Source organism: Pinus tabuliformis, chromosome 1_1, assembly GCF_031772625.1.
Source record: "Pinus tabuliformis cultivar Carrire ecotype Pingquan chromosome 1_1, CPIR1, whole genome shotgun sequence".
Taxonomy (NCBI): domain Eukaryota; kingdom Viridiplantae; phylum Streptophyta; class Pinopsida; order Pinales; family Pinaceae; genus Pinus; species Pinus tabuliformis.
The window spans coordinates 130,769,636-130,786,571 of record NC_142297.1 but is presented as its reverse complement, the minus strand read 5'-3'; the positions used below and the strand labels follow the sequence as shown (position 1 = coordinate 130,786,571).

Here is a 16,936-nt window from a genome sequence, read left to right as displayed (position 1 = left end):
AGAATTATCCGATGCTTTCTAGGGTTGTGATCATGTGCATAAAAAGGAATTATGTGAATTAATTTCTAACTATGATGAGATGTTTCAGGAACCAAGGGGATTACCTCCGAAGAGGGAAATCCAACATGAGATCCATTTGCAGCATGACACTCCTTTACCAAATATTGGCATGTACAAGATGTCGACCATTGAGATGGAGGAGATCAAAAAGCAGGTGCAGGAACTATTGAACCAAGGGGTCATCAGACCGAGCACTTCTCCATGCGGCTCACCGATTGTCTTAGTGCCGAAGAAAGATGGCACATGGAGGATGTGCGTGGATTACCGAGCGCTAACAAAATCACGGTGAAAAATCGTTACCCTCTTCCCCGCATTGATGACTTACTAGATCAGTTAAAGAATGTTATCTATTTCACCAAATTGGATTTGCGTAGTGGTTATCACCAGGTCCGAATTACAGAGCAAGATGTGTGGAAAACCGCCTTCAAGACCAAACAGGGGTTGTTCGAATGGATGGTGATGCCATTCAGACTTTGCAACGCTCCAGCCACTTTCATGAGGGTCATGAATGATATCTTTAGGCCTTTCATTGATGAATTTTTTCTTATATATCTAGATGATATTCTTGTCTTTAGTAAAAGTTGGAATGAACATGTATGCCATGTGAAGAAAGTGCTTGATGTATTGAAAAAAGAAAAACTCTATGTAAAATTGTCAAAGTGTGAGTTTGGGAAAACCTCTTTGGTTTACCTAGGTCATATTGTTGGTCATGGTCAGTTAAAAATTGATCCTTCTAAAGTTGAAGCAATTGTAAATTGGCCTAAGCCTACTAGTGTAACCGAGGTTCGCAGCTTTTTGGGTGCAGTACAGTATTGGAGGAGATTTATTGCCAATTTCTCCATTATTGCAGCACCTTTACACACATTGACAAGTGTAAAGCAAGTCTTTCAATGGGGAGGAAAGCAGTAGAAGTCCTTCAAAACATTGAAAGAAAAGATCAGCACCACACCGGTCTTGGCCTTACCAGATCTCCAACAGCCATTCGAGATCGAGACAGATGCCAGCGGATATGCCATGGGAGTTGTACTGATGCAGCAAAAGAAGCCGATATGTTACCATTCAGAGAAGTTCTCTCAAGCTGTGATAAACTATCCCACTTATGACAAGGAGTTATATGCCTTGGTCCAGAGTGTGAAAAAGTGGAAACACTACCTGATTGGCAAGGAGACCATCATCCATACGGATCATCAGCCCTTGCAGTATCTTCAGTCACAAACCAAGTTGCAGCAATCTCGTCATTTCAGGTGGATGGGTTTTCTTCAGCAGTTTCATCTGGTAATAAAGTATAAGAAGGGAACTAGCAACAAAGTGGCCGATATGCTATCTCGCCCTCCTATTTCTGCTTCTGTTATTTTGCATAATGCTTCGTTATATTTTGAAAGTTATGCTGAACAATATGCTAACGATGATGACTTTAAGGAGATTTATGCAAAACTAACCCATGGTTCACAGGTGGACAACTATCACTTGCAGGGGAAACTGTTGTATCACCTTGGTAAATTGTGCATACCCACAAGAGAAAGGGTACATGTAATCCGGGAGGCCCACACCTCCCTTGTGTCTGGTCATTTTGGTGTTGAAAAAACTTTGTGTCATGTACAAAGATTTTGTTTTTGGCCTCATATGAAGAACATTGTGACTCACTATGTAAAGGGATGTGTGATGTGTTCTGTTTCAAAGCCCTCTAATAGAAAACTCGGGCTCTACACACCACTCCCTATTCCGAGTCGTCCATGGGAAAGTGTGTCGATGGATTTTGTAGGAGGTTTGCCTTTGTCTAGAAAAAGTCACGACTATTTGTATGTCGTCATTGACTGTTTTAGTAAGATGTGTATTTTAATGCCTTGTAAAAAGTAGATCACTGCAGAGCAGACTGCTTATCTTTTCTTTCAGCATGTTTGGGTCCATTTTGGGTTGCCCACATCGATTGTGTCAGATCGGGACTCTCGCTTTCTCAGAGAGTTTTGGACTAGCGTGTGGAAGATGATGGACACCAAGTTGAAAAGAAGCACAGCATTTCATCCACAAACTGACGGACAGACAGAGGTTGTCAACCGCACCGTGGTACACTTGTTGCGAGGCTATTGTGGGAAACATCCTAAGTTGTGGGATGAGCATCTTCCATATGTGCAACATTCCTACAACCGAGCAGTGCACTCATCTATGCATCGTTCACCATTTGAGACATGTTTTGGCTACCTGCCAAAAGACCCTTTTGATATGGTCTTTGGAAGGGAAGATGACTCCAGTGGACGTGATGACAGGGACAAAGTGCAGCAGTTCATTTAGCGGATCCAGTTAATTCACCAAGCAGTACAGGGTCAGTTGGAGAAAAGTCAAGCCCGGTACAAGGCTCGACATGACAAACACCGAGTCGACCATCAATCTCAAGTGGGCGACAAAGTGTGGTTCCATATCAGCAAGGACAGGATGAAGGGAGAAGGGAAGAAATTGTGACCAATCCGGTATGGTCCATTCACCATCTTGGAGAAGATTCGAAACAATGCCTTCCATTTCGATTTGCCGATATATATGCAAATGTACTCCATAGTGAATGTGGAAAACTTAAAGCTATATGAGCCACCATTGATTATGGACACCGAAGAGGTGGGCATAGTTCCTACAGTTGATGACTTTGCACCAGAGTACCTCGATGAGTTACCTGAATATATCATCCTTGACAGAAGAACCAGGACTTCACGACGGGGAAATGTGGAATACCTTCGAGTTGGTTTCAAAGGGATGCACCCTAGCAAGGCAAAATGGTTGGAAAAAGAAAGAGTGAGGGAACAATTCCCTCACTTGCCAATTGACTGATAAAGCTTTTGGCGGTCCAAAAGCTCCTCAATGGGGAGGACTGATCCAGTGGATCTCCAGACACCAGTGGCATGGAAAAGGCTCAAAATTCAAAGTGGCGGAAAGTCGATTAACTTGACATCAGATCGAAGTGCTCGTTGCTCTAGTTCCAACAGTGCGAACGGCACTCCAATCCGAGTCCGGATGAGGAAGATAGAGGCAATCAAAGTTTTGGTTGACTTTTGCTGACTGGGCATGCTTAACGGAGACACAATATGGAAGTTTTCCGGCAGACGGAATCCGGCCAACTCCAGTCGAATTCCGAGCGAAATTGTCGCCTCGTTAAAATGTCTCCTTCGGTCCAAATTCCGAATTTTCAAAATGGGCCATATTGTTATACAAAACAAAAAATATTTAAAAAAAGGGGTGACGGGCCATCAACCCCGCCACCCCAATACTTATCACACGTATTTTGGAGGGGCGAGCCACTACCCCCAGCCCCTCCCACCATATGCGGCCATTATCGTTGGGGACCCGTGGTTTTTAGGCAAGCCGTTACCATTGTACACACAGAGGTGGGTCGGCCCTTGGGGCATGGACCCAACCACAAACCACCGCCCATTAAATGAGTATGGCGCAGTGGACAGTTGATGTGGGCGGGCCACCCAATGCAGGCCCAACCCGACCTCCCTTTTCAAAAACAGGTTCCGTTGTATAAAATGGGAGGGGGCGGGGTTTGACCACCCGACCCCCTCCACAATATTCGGATCTTCAACCATTCTGCCAACAAAGATTTTAAAAACTCCGCACACCTTTTTTATATTTAAACTCAATCATCAGTGCGTCGAGGGGCGGAGGAGCGTGCACGCAGTTCGAGGCAGGCTAATTTGCACGTGGTGGAACCATGATCTGGGCAATTTCTCCAGGGGGCCAGATTTTCACTTTGTCAGATTTCGACAAATTTTATATGGTTTTAGCATTTCTCGACGCCACGAACGCAATGGTGTTGTCTGTTTCTCCAACAGAGTTCTGCATTTTTCGGCCATTTTTCGAAATGGAGGTATAAGACTCCTTTTTGTAAATGATGATTGTACTCTTCTTTCTCATGCCACTTAATGAATGAAGGCCTCCTCATTGATCGAGCAAGGCCCGAAGACGTGGTCCAAATCGAACGAACTCCGTTATCAAGTTTCTTGTCTTCTTTCATGCTTTATGTGTTTCTCCTCTTCTCTCATGTGCACATTAAATTTCTATGTTTAAGTTACAATTTATGCATGTAATTCTTTAATACATCTATAAGCATAAGATCTTGGATCATTGGTACACTAGGATCAACAGTTATCTCACAGTTTGGGCTTCACCAAAAGTGAAGCGGATGCAAACCTCTATCACATCTTGGTAGAAGGTAAATTGCTTATTCTTGTCTTATATGTTGATGATCTAATTTTAACTAGTGATAAGCCGTTGATTAGATCTTGCAAGGACGACCTTACAAGGGAATTTGAAATGAAGAACATTGGTCTCTTGCACTACTTCCTTGAGTTGGTAGTATGGCAAGCCGATGGGGAACTATTTGCGTCTTAAGGCAAGTATGCAAATGGGATACTATAGAGATTTCACATGGAGAGTTGTAAACCCATGGAAACACCTCTAGTGACCAATTGGAGGAAGGAGTATGCCACTTCAAGTGAGGAAGTGGATGCTACTATTTATCGACAGTTAGTGGGTTCACTAATGTATCTTGTGAACACACGACCAAATACGTGCTATGCAGTGAACCAGTTGAGCCAAGCTATGCTTAAGCCAACCAAATTATTTTGGAAGGCAGCTAAGCATGTTTTACAGAATCTCAGAGGCACTACCTAGTTTGGACTATGGTACAAACGGATAGGGGGAGTGAAGTTGTGTGGCTTCACAGATGCATATTGGGCAAGGAGTCCATCCGACCGAAAGAGTAGATCAAGTGGAATTTTCAGTGTTGGGTCCGCAGTGGTTTCTTAGTACAGCAGGAAGCAAATATCTGTGGCGCTTAGCTCTGCAAACGCAAAATACATGGTTGCAAGTCAAGCAACAGGTGAGGCAATCTGGATGAGAAAGATACTTGTAGAACCGTTTGGTCAGATGATGGATCCAACTGTGATCTATTGTGATAATCAGAGTTGCATCAAGCTCTCTGAGAATCCTGTATTTCACGATCGATCAAAGCATATAGATATCTGGTATCACCATTTACAGGACTGTGTGCAGAGGCGGATAATGTTGCTACAATACATTCCGACAGAGGAACAAGATGTTGACATTTTGACAAAGGTTTGGTCAAGAGGGAAGTTCGAGTTCCACAGATGTAGGATAAGGGTGATTGATAATCCCTTTCTCGCTGAGAGGGAGTGTTGAACAATGCAGCAAGAAATTCTCAAATTGATTTTGCCTTGATTAAATTGAGAAAATTTGAATTTCCACATTAACAAACAACTTGGATGCAGTTAACTTGTGTGACGTGGCTTGTGTACCCGGTTTACTCAGTGAATTCAAGTTGGAGGAGTTAGAGTTTAGTTAAGAATATATGATTGCTAATTTGTAGGAATCAAGGTCAGTTATTTCAAGTTGTTTTCAGTTAAACTAGTTCCAACTGTTGGAGGAACCAATGAAAGGTCAGTTGTGCAATGAGACTTCAATCTAGCTCAGTGATCATATAGTTCACTGATCAATCAACACAAAATATCTAGTGCATGCAGAGAATTCGAGTTTCCCAATTGTGGTGGAGATTCCAAGGCAATGTAACACCAATTGTAGACTAGTCTTGAGTGTATAGGTGTTGCATGCAGTCAGATGCTCAACCTTGGGAATTGCGCAATCAATTTGAGTAATTTCCTAACTAATAGGGGCCTAATTTCTCAAGGAATTGCACAAGCAAATAGGGGCTCAAGCAAGGGAAGAAATTGACTAAGTTTGGGTCAGAGCTTCTCAATGAGCAGAGAGATAAGTTATTCACATACAGGTTGTGCTCAGTTGAGCAAAGCAATTGTAAGACATCTCTATTCATCATATTAATGCAAGCAGACATAGGGGTTGTTAGCAAATTCCTTTCCCCTGGAAAAATATTGAGTGCATGTGTGTTATTTCTCATTGCATGTTTGTGATTGATGTTCGAAATTGTGAATTGAATTCCACAGAGCAGTGGAGTAGGTTTGTCTTGTGATTTTGATTAAAACTTCATGAGCAGTTGCAAATCTACACCATAATTCTACACATTTGAATAGGTATGAGGGTAGCAGGTGTAGTCATATGCTAGTTTGTGGGGGTTGCGAATGTGAAATCTCAAGATGTGAGATGTTTATAAACCATGTACAAGAAAAACTTAAAAGTATCCTAGAAATTTGGTGGATACGGAGGTTGGTTACCCATGTATTCCAATGGATGGTAATATTTTATATGGACTTCAACACTATTATTTGAACTAGGTTAATCTCCCCAAGTCAGGTTTAAGGGGGGATTGTTAAGGTAGTTCAGGACCTCAGGTAAACTTGACTTGGTCATAGAGTCAATTTAACGTTGGCAGTTTTCAGGCTTCGATTTTTTATAGCCCGTGGTTTTTCCCATGGTATTCTAATGTAATGTAGCTTATTTAAAGGCATGAAGAATCCATTGTAATTTACCTTTGGGCCATGGAATAGTAGATCTATTATTCGGAGCTGGTTTTCCCATAAGGATTTCCAAGGTAGAATATGGTGTCCATGTATTAGTATCGTGATGCATTTATCTTGTATTTATTTCTCTCTTGTTTTGTTTTTAAGAGTTGATTGGTCATGGCTATAAGACCTGAGACAAAGCATGGCTTGGCCCTTCTTAGTCCTCTTTAGCAAACTCAAACAGAGGTGACAGTTGCCTCCTCGACCATGCCAGTAAACAAGTGCATGAGAGATACAAGTACAAGAGGAGTTGGTCCCAAGTGCTTTCTTGCAACGACAAATAGTTTCCAACCCTAGCCTTGACCATCTCTAAAGGGTTGAAACTTCCAGAGCCTCTCACTGATGGACGGGTACTTGTACAGCCTACAAATGTCAAATGCTCAGTTACTGAATTGGGCCCTACTCCAAATGACCATTACCACACTCCTCCCAACACTAGCATGATCGCTTTTTAGTATGTTTCTGCTTGGGCTGTAGCCCTTTGTTGTTGTTGTTATGACTCCTTGATCTATGGACTCTTAGCTTGCAACCAGAGAGATGAGAGTATTGTGGCATACGCCAGCCTGCGATTTTGAGGTTTGGACAGCATTTGTTTGTGCTTGTGGAGCAGTTTTTCTATTAAGCTATGTACACATTGTTCATATTAATAGTCAAAGGAAGCTTTATTCAAAAAACAGTGGCTTTGGGGGGTGTGTTAGAGATAGCAACCCACACCTTAATATCCAATCGGCAAGACTGCCTATCATGAAGGAGGTGTCTCAAACGTACAACCCACTGGCTGGACAGATCACAGGTTGGTTGCTTATAGATTGTCCAATTGGCAACATGGTATTGGAGCTGGGTGGTCAATTGGTCGTGGCTAGGAGAACTGCGGCAAAGTGTCTTGTAGGGGCTGTTGGAGATGGTAATCCAAACCTTGCTATTGAACCAGTAAAGGGTGCCTAGCAGATAATGGGTTAGGTTCCTCGATTAACCCATTTCAAACATGATATCAGAGCTAGGTGTTAAGTTTAAACCCTAGCTTGTTCAATTTTCAACGTAAGTGTCTGAGCGAGTTGCTTAGGCTGATTCCTTTCCTGTCCTATTTTGAAACATGGTATCAAAACCACTCGTGGGTTCGATCCCTGGCTGGTCCAATTTTCAAAGGGTATTAAAGCCGAGTGTTGAGGTCAACTAGCGGTGGGTAAGAGGTCTGTGCTACAGTGTGGCTTTAATCCGTGAAGATTCCCATCATTAAATGGGCATGTAACTGCGAAAGCAGGCCTCCTTTCAACTCCATAGGGCATTTTCCAGCTAGGCAGCCGAGCCCCCGTGACGACATAATATACCTCTTGGGCAATTCATTGGGGCATAGAAGAAGAAAGGAATCTCTCAACTTCAAGTCCAAGCAAGCTTTAAAATATCACAGATTAAAACTATTTGGTTTAGTTTACATTTTAAAATCATTCCGTGTAATTGCCAATTTGAAAAGTCATACTTACCTGACAGAATCCCCAACATTTCCTCCACACTTATGGAAGGACATGACTGCCTGCACCTTCAATCCCCTTTTCCTCACCATCTCCAAGAGCTCTCTGTATGCACTCCAATTGTACTCTCCAGGGGCCTCCCTCTCAACAAGTCCCCACCAAATATCCACCATAACTCCCTCAACACCAGCACTCTTTAAGGCCATGAGACTAGCATCCATGGCCTTCCTTCTATTAACAGTATGCTTAGACGTTACACTATCCAGAGGAAGCATAACAAACACTGGAACCCCACCATGATCCCTTGTACTGATCGATGGCAGAATTCGCCCACATTGTTCAACAAATCGAAGACCCAATTCCTTCTTCAGAGCCGAATCAGACGAAGCTTGAGTTTGGCTTCCAAATGTCTTATGGAGAACTGATAAATCCGATCGAATTGAATAATCAACTTGTGATTGAAGAACCCCTCTGGACCAATCTTCGTTCGGAGGAGAAGAAGCAGAAGAACATTGAGTAGCAGACGGAGATAGGAACTGACGATCGATTCTGTAATTCGGGGCAGTGGGAGGTTTCCAATGAGAAGGAGGTTCATGGGTGTATGAGACCTTATTGGATTTAGAAATACTTCCAGTCAGATAATTCGCCATTGTTGCAGAAAGATCTAAAGGGAATTTTACAGGTTTGTAGTACTGAAATGATGAACTAGACGCGGTTTCCTTTGGCACTGAGGGCTCTGCATTCACTTGTCATGTACCACTTGTCATGTATTGAAACGAATGATAAGTGAATTGTGTACTGTGAGGATTTGTTGTACATTTGAATATTTGTTTTTGTTCGATTATTTACAGCCATACAAACAAATGTCTCTGATGGTTACGCCTCCTCTGGGAGGCATGCACGTCCTTGAGATTGAAAACCACTAACTTTCGTCACGTGTAACACAACGGCAACCGGTTACGTTTACACAGTTTGAAAAATTCCATTGTTAATTAAGTTTAAAATCTTTTATAAATGTTCATATAATTTAATTTGGTCGGTTGTATATTCAGTTATATATTGATCGACTAACTCGGGAGGAGGTTATCTTGATTTAGTTTGGTAGAGGTAGGTTATCTTGATTGAGTTTGGTAAAGTTTTTAAAATTATTTTTGTTGGGTTAAGAGTTATATTTTTTTAAATTTAAATTTAATGAAAATAAATTTACAAATTTCAGAAGTATTTCGTATGAATAAAAATCATTTGTTGATAAATAGTTTTAAATTTTCATTTTTATAATTTTATATGTTAATTATTTTTTATGGGGTATTTTCTCGAATGTCAAGGTTGTTAGGTTGCTTAGAAGTGTGTGTCATCTACACAATTATCTCTTTTTTGTGAGGGTGTGACAGAGAGTAGTTAATATGGATGTGATAGATATGTTCTGGGTCGTTGTTTTAAATGTTTGGTTATGGAGAGGGGTTGGTTGAGGTACAAGTTTTGTGTGGAAGGAAGTAAGGATATGTCCTTGTCCTTCATTACTTGTCTCTTCCTTATGGTGTGTCATTTCATTCTTTTCTTTCATCGGCGAATTTTTTGGATCTTCTCTCGTCTGGAATGCGCTCGATTATTCCTCAGTGTTATGATGAGTTTAATTTTGTTTGTCTCGAGTTTACAGTTTTTGTTGTTTCTAGGTCATGAATTTGGCACGACTACTTCTTTAATTCGCTCGTCTGGGTCTTTGAGGGCAATTTCTTAGTTCACTAGTTTTCTTGAGTCCTTGAGGAATTTTTCTTAACCTAAGTGGGTAATTGTTGTTATTGGGGTTTCTCTGTCTCAGAAGAATTGTGTCTGAAGCTCTAGTCCTTAGAATATTGTGTCCATTCCAATTTGCTCGAAGTGTTTTGTCTCCTATGCTTGCTAGTCGAATTAGGAGTTCAGGGCTTTGTTATAGCATCTTTGTGTCTCATGGTATATTTGAGTGCAGAAGATTCAAATAAAGATATTTTCTCATTTATCAACTGTCCCGATGGATCAGTATTTTAGTTTTAAGGAATTCCCACTAGTTGTCTATGGGTCGTGTCATGTTGTTGCGTTGTGGTGAGCTCGAAAATTTGTTGGAATTTGGTCTTGTAGTGTGGCATGTAAGTGATGATCTAGTTGTCTTCAAATCTGGGGTTCAAGGCTTTGCATCTCATCCTTTCTAGTTTATTGGCAGAAGTTATTCTTGTATTTGCCCTCAATGTGCATTTGCAGCTTTGCTCATGCCTTCTAGGTAGAGAATGAGTTGTAGAGGGATAGTGGAGGTAACATTGGGCACAAAAGGGTTCGTCCTTTTGCCTATTGTTGCTACCTTTTTTTATGTTGTACCTTTGGAGGTGACAAAAGAAATATTTCTTTTGGAGATGAAAGAGATAGGGCAATGATCGTATCACTCAAATTCTAAGTTGATGGTGGAGGATATGAAATGGGTTCCTAACCCTAGTAGGTTCAAGAAAAGGTGGCTCAATTTTATGAATTCTTTGGCTCTTCATCAACAAATGGCGACTATGTTGCACCTTATTTTTAAGGACAAACAAGTGGAGAACTGCAATGTTTTCTCCTCATTAGAGGACATCAAACATATGCTTCGTAACCAAAGATTTTGCTTGGACAATGTGGACTCTTGCTTGGCTCATGTAGAAAGCTTCCTTGTGAGTGACTCTGCCTCTGGTGACCTCACAGATCCTCCAGTTGATAGTGCCTAGACACCTACTCTAATTTTCTCTGATCATGACTAGAAATGGAAATTTCATATATTTTTGTCATAATTTTTTGCCTGTGTCCTTCACATCTGGATTCTTCAGGGTTTTTTGCATCTTATTTTCATTCTAAAGTATATAGCTATGGTATTTTTTGTTCGTAGTCATGCTCCACTTCTTTTGGATATCATAGGGACAAAGTGGTTTTGAATATTGCTCTGGGGTTTCTCTCGAGGGTCTTGAGCCTTTATCTTTGATTTCTTTATAGCCACTCAGGTTCAGAGATATGTGGTCATGGGCATCAATGGTATGATGATGCAACTATTTTTGCATCTTGTGGCAAAATGGTGTTGTAACATGCTGTTATAGACATTTTTGTGCCTTACAGCTCTAAGCATGAAATGTCCATAAACCAAGGGCTCCTAAGTCCCTAAAAGTGTTGTTCTAACTCTTAAAGGAACAAGGTCAACAAATTACAGCTTCTCCCAGAAGTTCTCCACCAGAAACTGCTCAGAACTAGTCAAATCAGGATCATTTCAGCTGCTCCACTAGCCAAGTGCGTTGCAAAGCACCTACGTCCACTAGCTAGGTGCGTTGCAACGCACCTAAACGCACTACCAGGGTGCGTTGAGCGGGAAATGACAAGTGGCAGAGTCATTCCACGAGGTGGAGAGACAATGGAAGCTTCCAGAATCTTCTCCAATGACACTTGCCTCACTAAATTTGACCAGGGATGAGTAAGAGGCTCTCAGTCTCCAAGTGGAAGCAAGAACTGACAGAGAGAAGCCACTAATCAATTCATGAGCTGACTCATCCTCCTTGCATACATCTATATATGGATCCCTCATCCAAGAGATCCAGGAGGCTGGAATATTGTACATTGCAAAGAATTGTTGTTGGTTTTGAGATAGATATCAGAGTATTGGGTGATTTATGCTTTGTTGGAGGTGAAGAGGGGATTCTTTGCTAGGAGGTTGATGCTGGATCAGGAATCATCGGTTGTAACTCCTCCTGGATCTTCTTGTTATATCAATAAAACTATTTGAGTTTCTCCTACATGCTTGTGTATCATTGATGCTTGTTACATTTGTATGTTTAGCTTAAATCTGATCCTAAGCTATTTATGAATATAAATCCATGTCTTTGTGTAGTTTTCTTCTTCTGTGATCTTACAGGAACTTGGTGAAGCTGGGCAAGTAAGGAAGCAGGTAGCTGGAAGCTGTCAAAGAAGAGAGAGATTGGATCAAAGGACTAGCGCAAGACACAGGTTGGTTCATCCTATTCCTCTTTGTTTATAGTTCATAAAGAAGAATACAAAAGTAGTTTTCTCTGTTTGTTTCTAAGGTAATTGTCACACCTTAGTGGGATAGAGTCGTTCTGAATAGACACTTATCCCGATAACAAAATGGCGACTCCACTGGGGACGATTGTCTAGTTAGTTTGTTTGTATTTCTCTTGTTGTTTGTTTCATAAACTTAGAAGTAGCAAATCGAACTGCATTTGCCATTAACAAATGCAAAGTAGACATCTGTTGCTTCAATCCATTCACTGGATATGTTTATGATTTAAACAGCTGATTCACAAATGATCTGATTGCCCTTTGTGATAGCTCTTAGACCTTCTTTAAATCTACCCTCTGATTGTGCATTACTGATTGCTTTTACTCGGCCAAAAACCATAGATTAAACTGCAAACCGTGACCCAGAACCCGGATAGAACTCTCGTTTCTGCCCCAGCGCAGGCCCTGTGAAGAGGTTCTGCATTTCAACGCACTTCCCGAGAGGGCTACCTGCGCTGAAATGCAGTTTCTCTGTGCAACAGGTGCGCTGATCAGCCTAGCCCTGTGCAGCTGAGGTTCTTTGCTTCATTTTTCAGTTTTGTCTCTGTTTTTTGCTGCCTGTGATCAGTATTTCACTGTTTCAAACCCCTTTTCTTTACTGATATTCCGCCTCAGTTGTACAAAAGAAACTGTAGATGTTTTTGTGTGTTTGTTACGTCATTTACAGTTTTCCATTGCAAAAGTAGAATAGTCGTACTGTCGTCCTTTGATTTAGATCTGTCGCAAGTGTCGATTTTGATCATAGGAGAAAGTTTATTTGCTGTTGATAGTCGATTATGCTTTTACTTTTGCCTTTGGCTTGAATTTGTCACTTTCTAGTGTCGAAACGAGTATTTATTTCAAAATCTTAAAGTGTCGTAATCATCTCTACCTTTTGATTTCGAAAAGAAGCTTGTTTGTGTTTGTCACTTGAAAGCAAATTCAGATTTGTACAACAACTTTCTTTTTAGGCATCAATATTAAGAAAGTGAAAAACAAAACACATGCATGTGCATTTGCATATTGGCAGTCTGTTTGGCTTGATTTAGGAAAAGTGCATTTACAGTGTGCTCTTTGCTCTTTGCGAAAAGATTGTGTCTTTCTTTTCCCTTAGTAGCTAGGATTTTCATTGCTGAAAAGAGATAAAAGCTTGTTTATCATCTTTAGATTGCATTTTAGGAATTACATATACATCTCGTGGTGATCCCAAAAGGCAAACTTCATAAGAAAGATCAACCTAAAATAAATTCAATGAACTTAACAACGCTTTGTAACTTAACGCACAACATTTAGAGGTCTAGGCTAGAGACGTATTCCGGCGTCGTAAAGCCTGGTAACTGTTGTCCTCACTGATGGTTGGGTGATTCCTCCACTTTGAGACGATAAGTGCCAGTACGGACTTGTGCTCCCACGTACCGTCGAGTATATATTGGGAGACCCCTATAGGCATAAAACCTTTATCCATAGGAAGCCGTGTCGGTCGCCCTACTGATCGCAATGCACCGAACACAGCATTCGGGAAGATCGACTGTCGTACCGTAAAAAGTATTCTGCAGTTTTGCGATTGGTTTGGTACTCCCTCTACCTAGACCTCCAGAGCAGTCCCTTTCGTTCCTTTTCAGACTCCTTAACGGAAAAGGTCCATCTGAGCACTTGTCACTTCAGGCTCATTAAAAATCGAAGGAGACTAGAGTCATCTTTTGTTTTTTCTCGACTCTTAAAAACTGAAAAAACAAGTTGTGTCAAAAGCGTCTAAAATTCATTTGATTTGGAAACATACCTTCCCTTTATTTTAGTTGATCGAGTAATCCGCAATCGTGGAAGAAAGTCAATTGAAACCCCGTCGTTCGCGGAGGCTTACGAGTCAACTGTCTTTGTCTCCGAAAGCGAAACCAGTACGGACAAAGCGAACTCGTTTAACCGGTTCCAAGTCTCCAATCAAAGTTAGAACAAGTGTTCCAACGACATCAGAGACTCCGGTTACTCCAAACATTTCTGGAATCCCTGCCTCAACAGAAGAAGTTCAACAGCCATAGAAGGACAGTGGTACTGATCCTAGTTTGAGAATAAACACTTGTGTTACTAAACCAGTTCCATCTATAACCGGTTCAGAGAGTCTTACTCTTCAAACATCTGTCGCTGCTTCTTCGGCACTAGAAATATTTTACGGACCTGACGGTCTTCCCCTTCCACCTGGTCTGATTGCGATAGAAGAAATTGTAGAAGATCCTCAAACAAGTACTCCAACGCACTTTGGAGTCGGGATCACTCTATATCCTTCGACATCAGAAGTTAGTCTACCACCAGCGGAAGTTCCTGTAGAATCGCTAGGTAATCTTTTGGATAGACTACAAATGTCTGAACAACCGTCAACATCTAGGACTGTGTCTTCTGACACAGCGACGGCAGAACTCCCTGTTGTCACTCCGACAATGTTCGCCGGCATACCATCTGTCCCGACTAGCTCACAACCGCTAGAAGGAGCCCACCCAGGGGCTATTTCGATAGTCTGGTCCGTTCCTGTTTGTTCATCCATAATTATATCCGGAAACTCTTATGTTGAGTCTCAACAAATTGATCCATTTGGAGGTCAATTTGGGCAGTCCGGTCCCCAAGGGCAAACAATTCCCTTGAGTTATGGATTACCACCGTATGGGGGGCAGTATGCCCTGTCATTATCCCCTCCGGGAGGATATCCATACAGGAGTTCACAACAGCATTCAGGTTATACTGGAATTACTTCAAGTGGTTGGGTACCTATACTACCTCAACAACCAAGAGTTGTGTATTCAATGCAACAATGCGTACCTATGTCGAACATACCGACTACGCCAGCTATTGTGACGGTGTCGCAAGTTCAAGCGCTGCCTGTTGTATGCCAACCTCAAGTTTCTCAGGTTGTAATGCAACAGCCCCTTGACCCTGCAACTCAACCACAATCGTCGACTAGTGGGTCGACACAGGTCCAGACGGGTACAATTACCCCTCACCTTGGTCAAACGGTTAGTATCGGGCAACAGCACATGGCTTCACAACCGTGGCTGGTGCAATACCAACAACCACAATTCCAACAAGTATACCAAGGTGCTGAGCAGCAGATCTTTGCGAACAGTGGACAGTCGTACATTCAAAACGGTCAAAATCAACCATTTTATAATGGTCAAGTCCACCAACCTTACCAAACATACCAGCAACAAATGCATTATGCCGGTGTGCAAAGACCAACTGCTCAGGCGATTCCATCGTATCCTGGGTATGCTTCACCTAACCTAAATCAACAATTACCATTCGTGGCAACTTTAGAGTTACCTGATTTAAACCGGTTAACAAACGATCCAATTTCTTACGCCCCTTGGTGGCCAGCGATTCCGCATAAACTTCCATCAGATATTCCTAAATTTAATGGAAATCCGGGTGAAGATCCATTGAATCACGTGATGACCTTTCATCTATGGTGTTCATCAAACACCCTAAATGATGATTCGATAAGACTTCACCTCTTTCAGAGGACGTTAACGGGTCCAGCGGCAAAATGGTACATTGAATTGCAAAGAGCTTCGTTCGACAACTTCAGTACCTTAGCCACAACCTTTTTAACCCATTTTCAATTACCAATAAGGTATGAAACGGGAACAGAACTGCTTACCAACTTCAAACAGACAACGGCCACTCACATATCTGATCATATACATGAGTGGAGACATCGTCGTAGGATGGTAAAAACGTACGTTCCCGATCAGCTATTAGCTGAATGGTTTATCAAGTCATTACTGCCTTCCATCACGGAAGATGTGGAAAAGGGGGGAGTCGTAACGGAAGAGCAAGTGATCGCTCGTGCACAATATCTGGACTTGATTTACACTCAGTCCGGCACGCTCTACGACAAAATACCTGACGCCCCTAGACCGGAATTCTCAATTCCTCCTCCTCCTAAATCGAACAATGACTCTCATGCCGGCGATGGCGTGATTGGCACGACAGACACGAAATCGACAAAGGCTACATCCAAGAAAGCCCGTAAGATTTCAGGTCAAAATGAAAAAGACGAACTTCTTGCTTCGGAAGTAAATGCTGTATCGACAGATAAGGGCAAAGAAACCAAACAACCAGGAAGCAAGAAGAAAGGCAAAGGGAAGAAGAAGAAACAGGATGAGTCATCTCCTGAAAAACCTTCTGCAAACCCTTCTGGGCAAAGGAAACCCCCTGCAGGGTGTCATATATGCGATGAGGATCATTGGACAAAAGAATGTCCATACAAAGCTGAGCTTAAGAGATTCTTTAAAAGTTCGAAAACCTCAGCAGTGTTAACTGATCCGTTTCCAAACCCAGGAACGAATCTGGTTGAAAGTGGAAATGCTTCCCCGTCTCAAGTGCTAATGTTGTCGATTTCAAAACAGCAGAATGATGCTTTGATTTCGACAAGGAACAAAGATTACGGGAATCCGCAGCTGTCGAACAACAAGGATAAATATCAACCAAGTAGTTCGACAACAACTTCAACAAAAGTTGTACCACCCACCATCCCTGAATTGACGATAAAACCGCCAAAGGGAGTAGTACACAAGTCGACATTTAATCCCCGCGCTAGAGCAGCGCAGCATTATAACATAGTGGAAGATTTGGCCCAATCGCCATCCGCTATGTCGACTCTTGAAGTACTACAAAATTTCCCATCCCAAAGGCAGGCTTTATTATCGGCCATTGGTGGGATTGATCCAAAGGATTCCAATCTTGTATCCTTCGACCACAAAGGGTACGATCCTCAGTTACCAGCTCAATTAGCTTTCCTTGTTCAAGTGAAAGCCCTCAACAAAACTGTTCACCGAACGATTATTGATGAGGGGGCATCCACATGTATTATGTCGATGAGTTGTTGGAAAACTT

The 16,936-nt window shown here is 41.9% G+C and overlaps 1 pseudogene across 1 annotated transcript in view; it reads right to left on the bottom strand.

Annotated features, from left to right (window-relative positions):
* LOC149211986 (beta-amylase 1, chloroplastic-like) overlaps nt 1–8,812 on the bottom strand; it is a 38,338-nt pseudogene extending 29,526 nt beyond the window's left edge. Inside the window, exon 1 of the transcript XR_016250734.1 lies at nt 8,027–8,812. The product of XR_016250734.1 is annotated as a beta-amylase 1, chloroplastic-like (transcript). The remainder of the gene's footprint in view (nt 1–8,026) is intronic.
* Between the last annotated feature and the right edge of the window lie 8,124 nt (nt 8,813–16,936).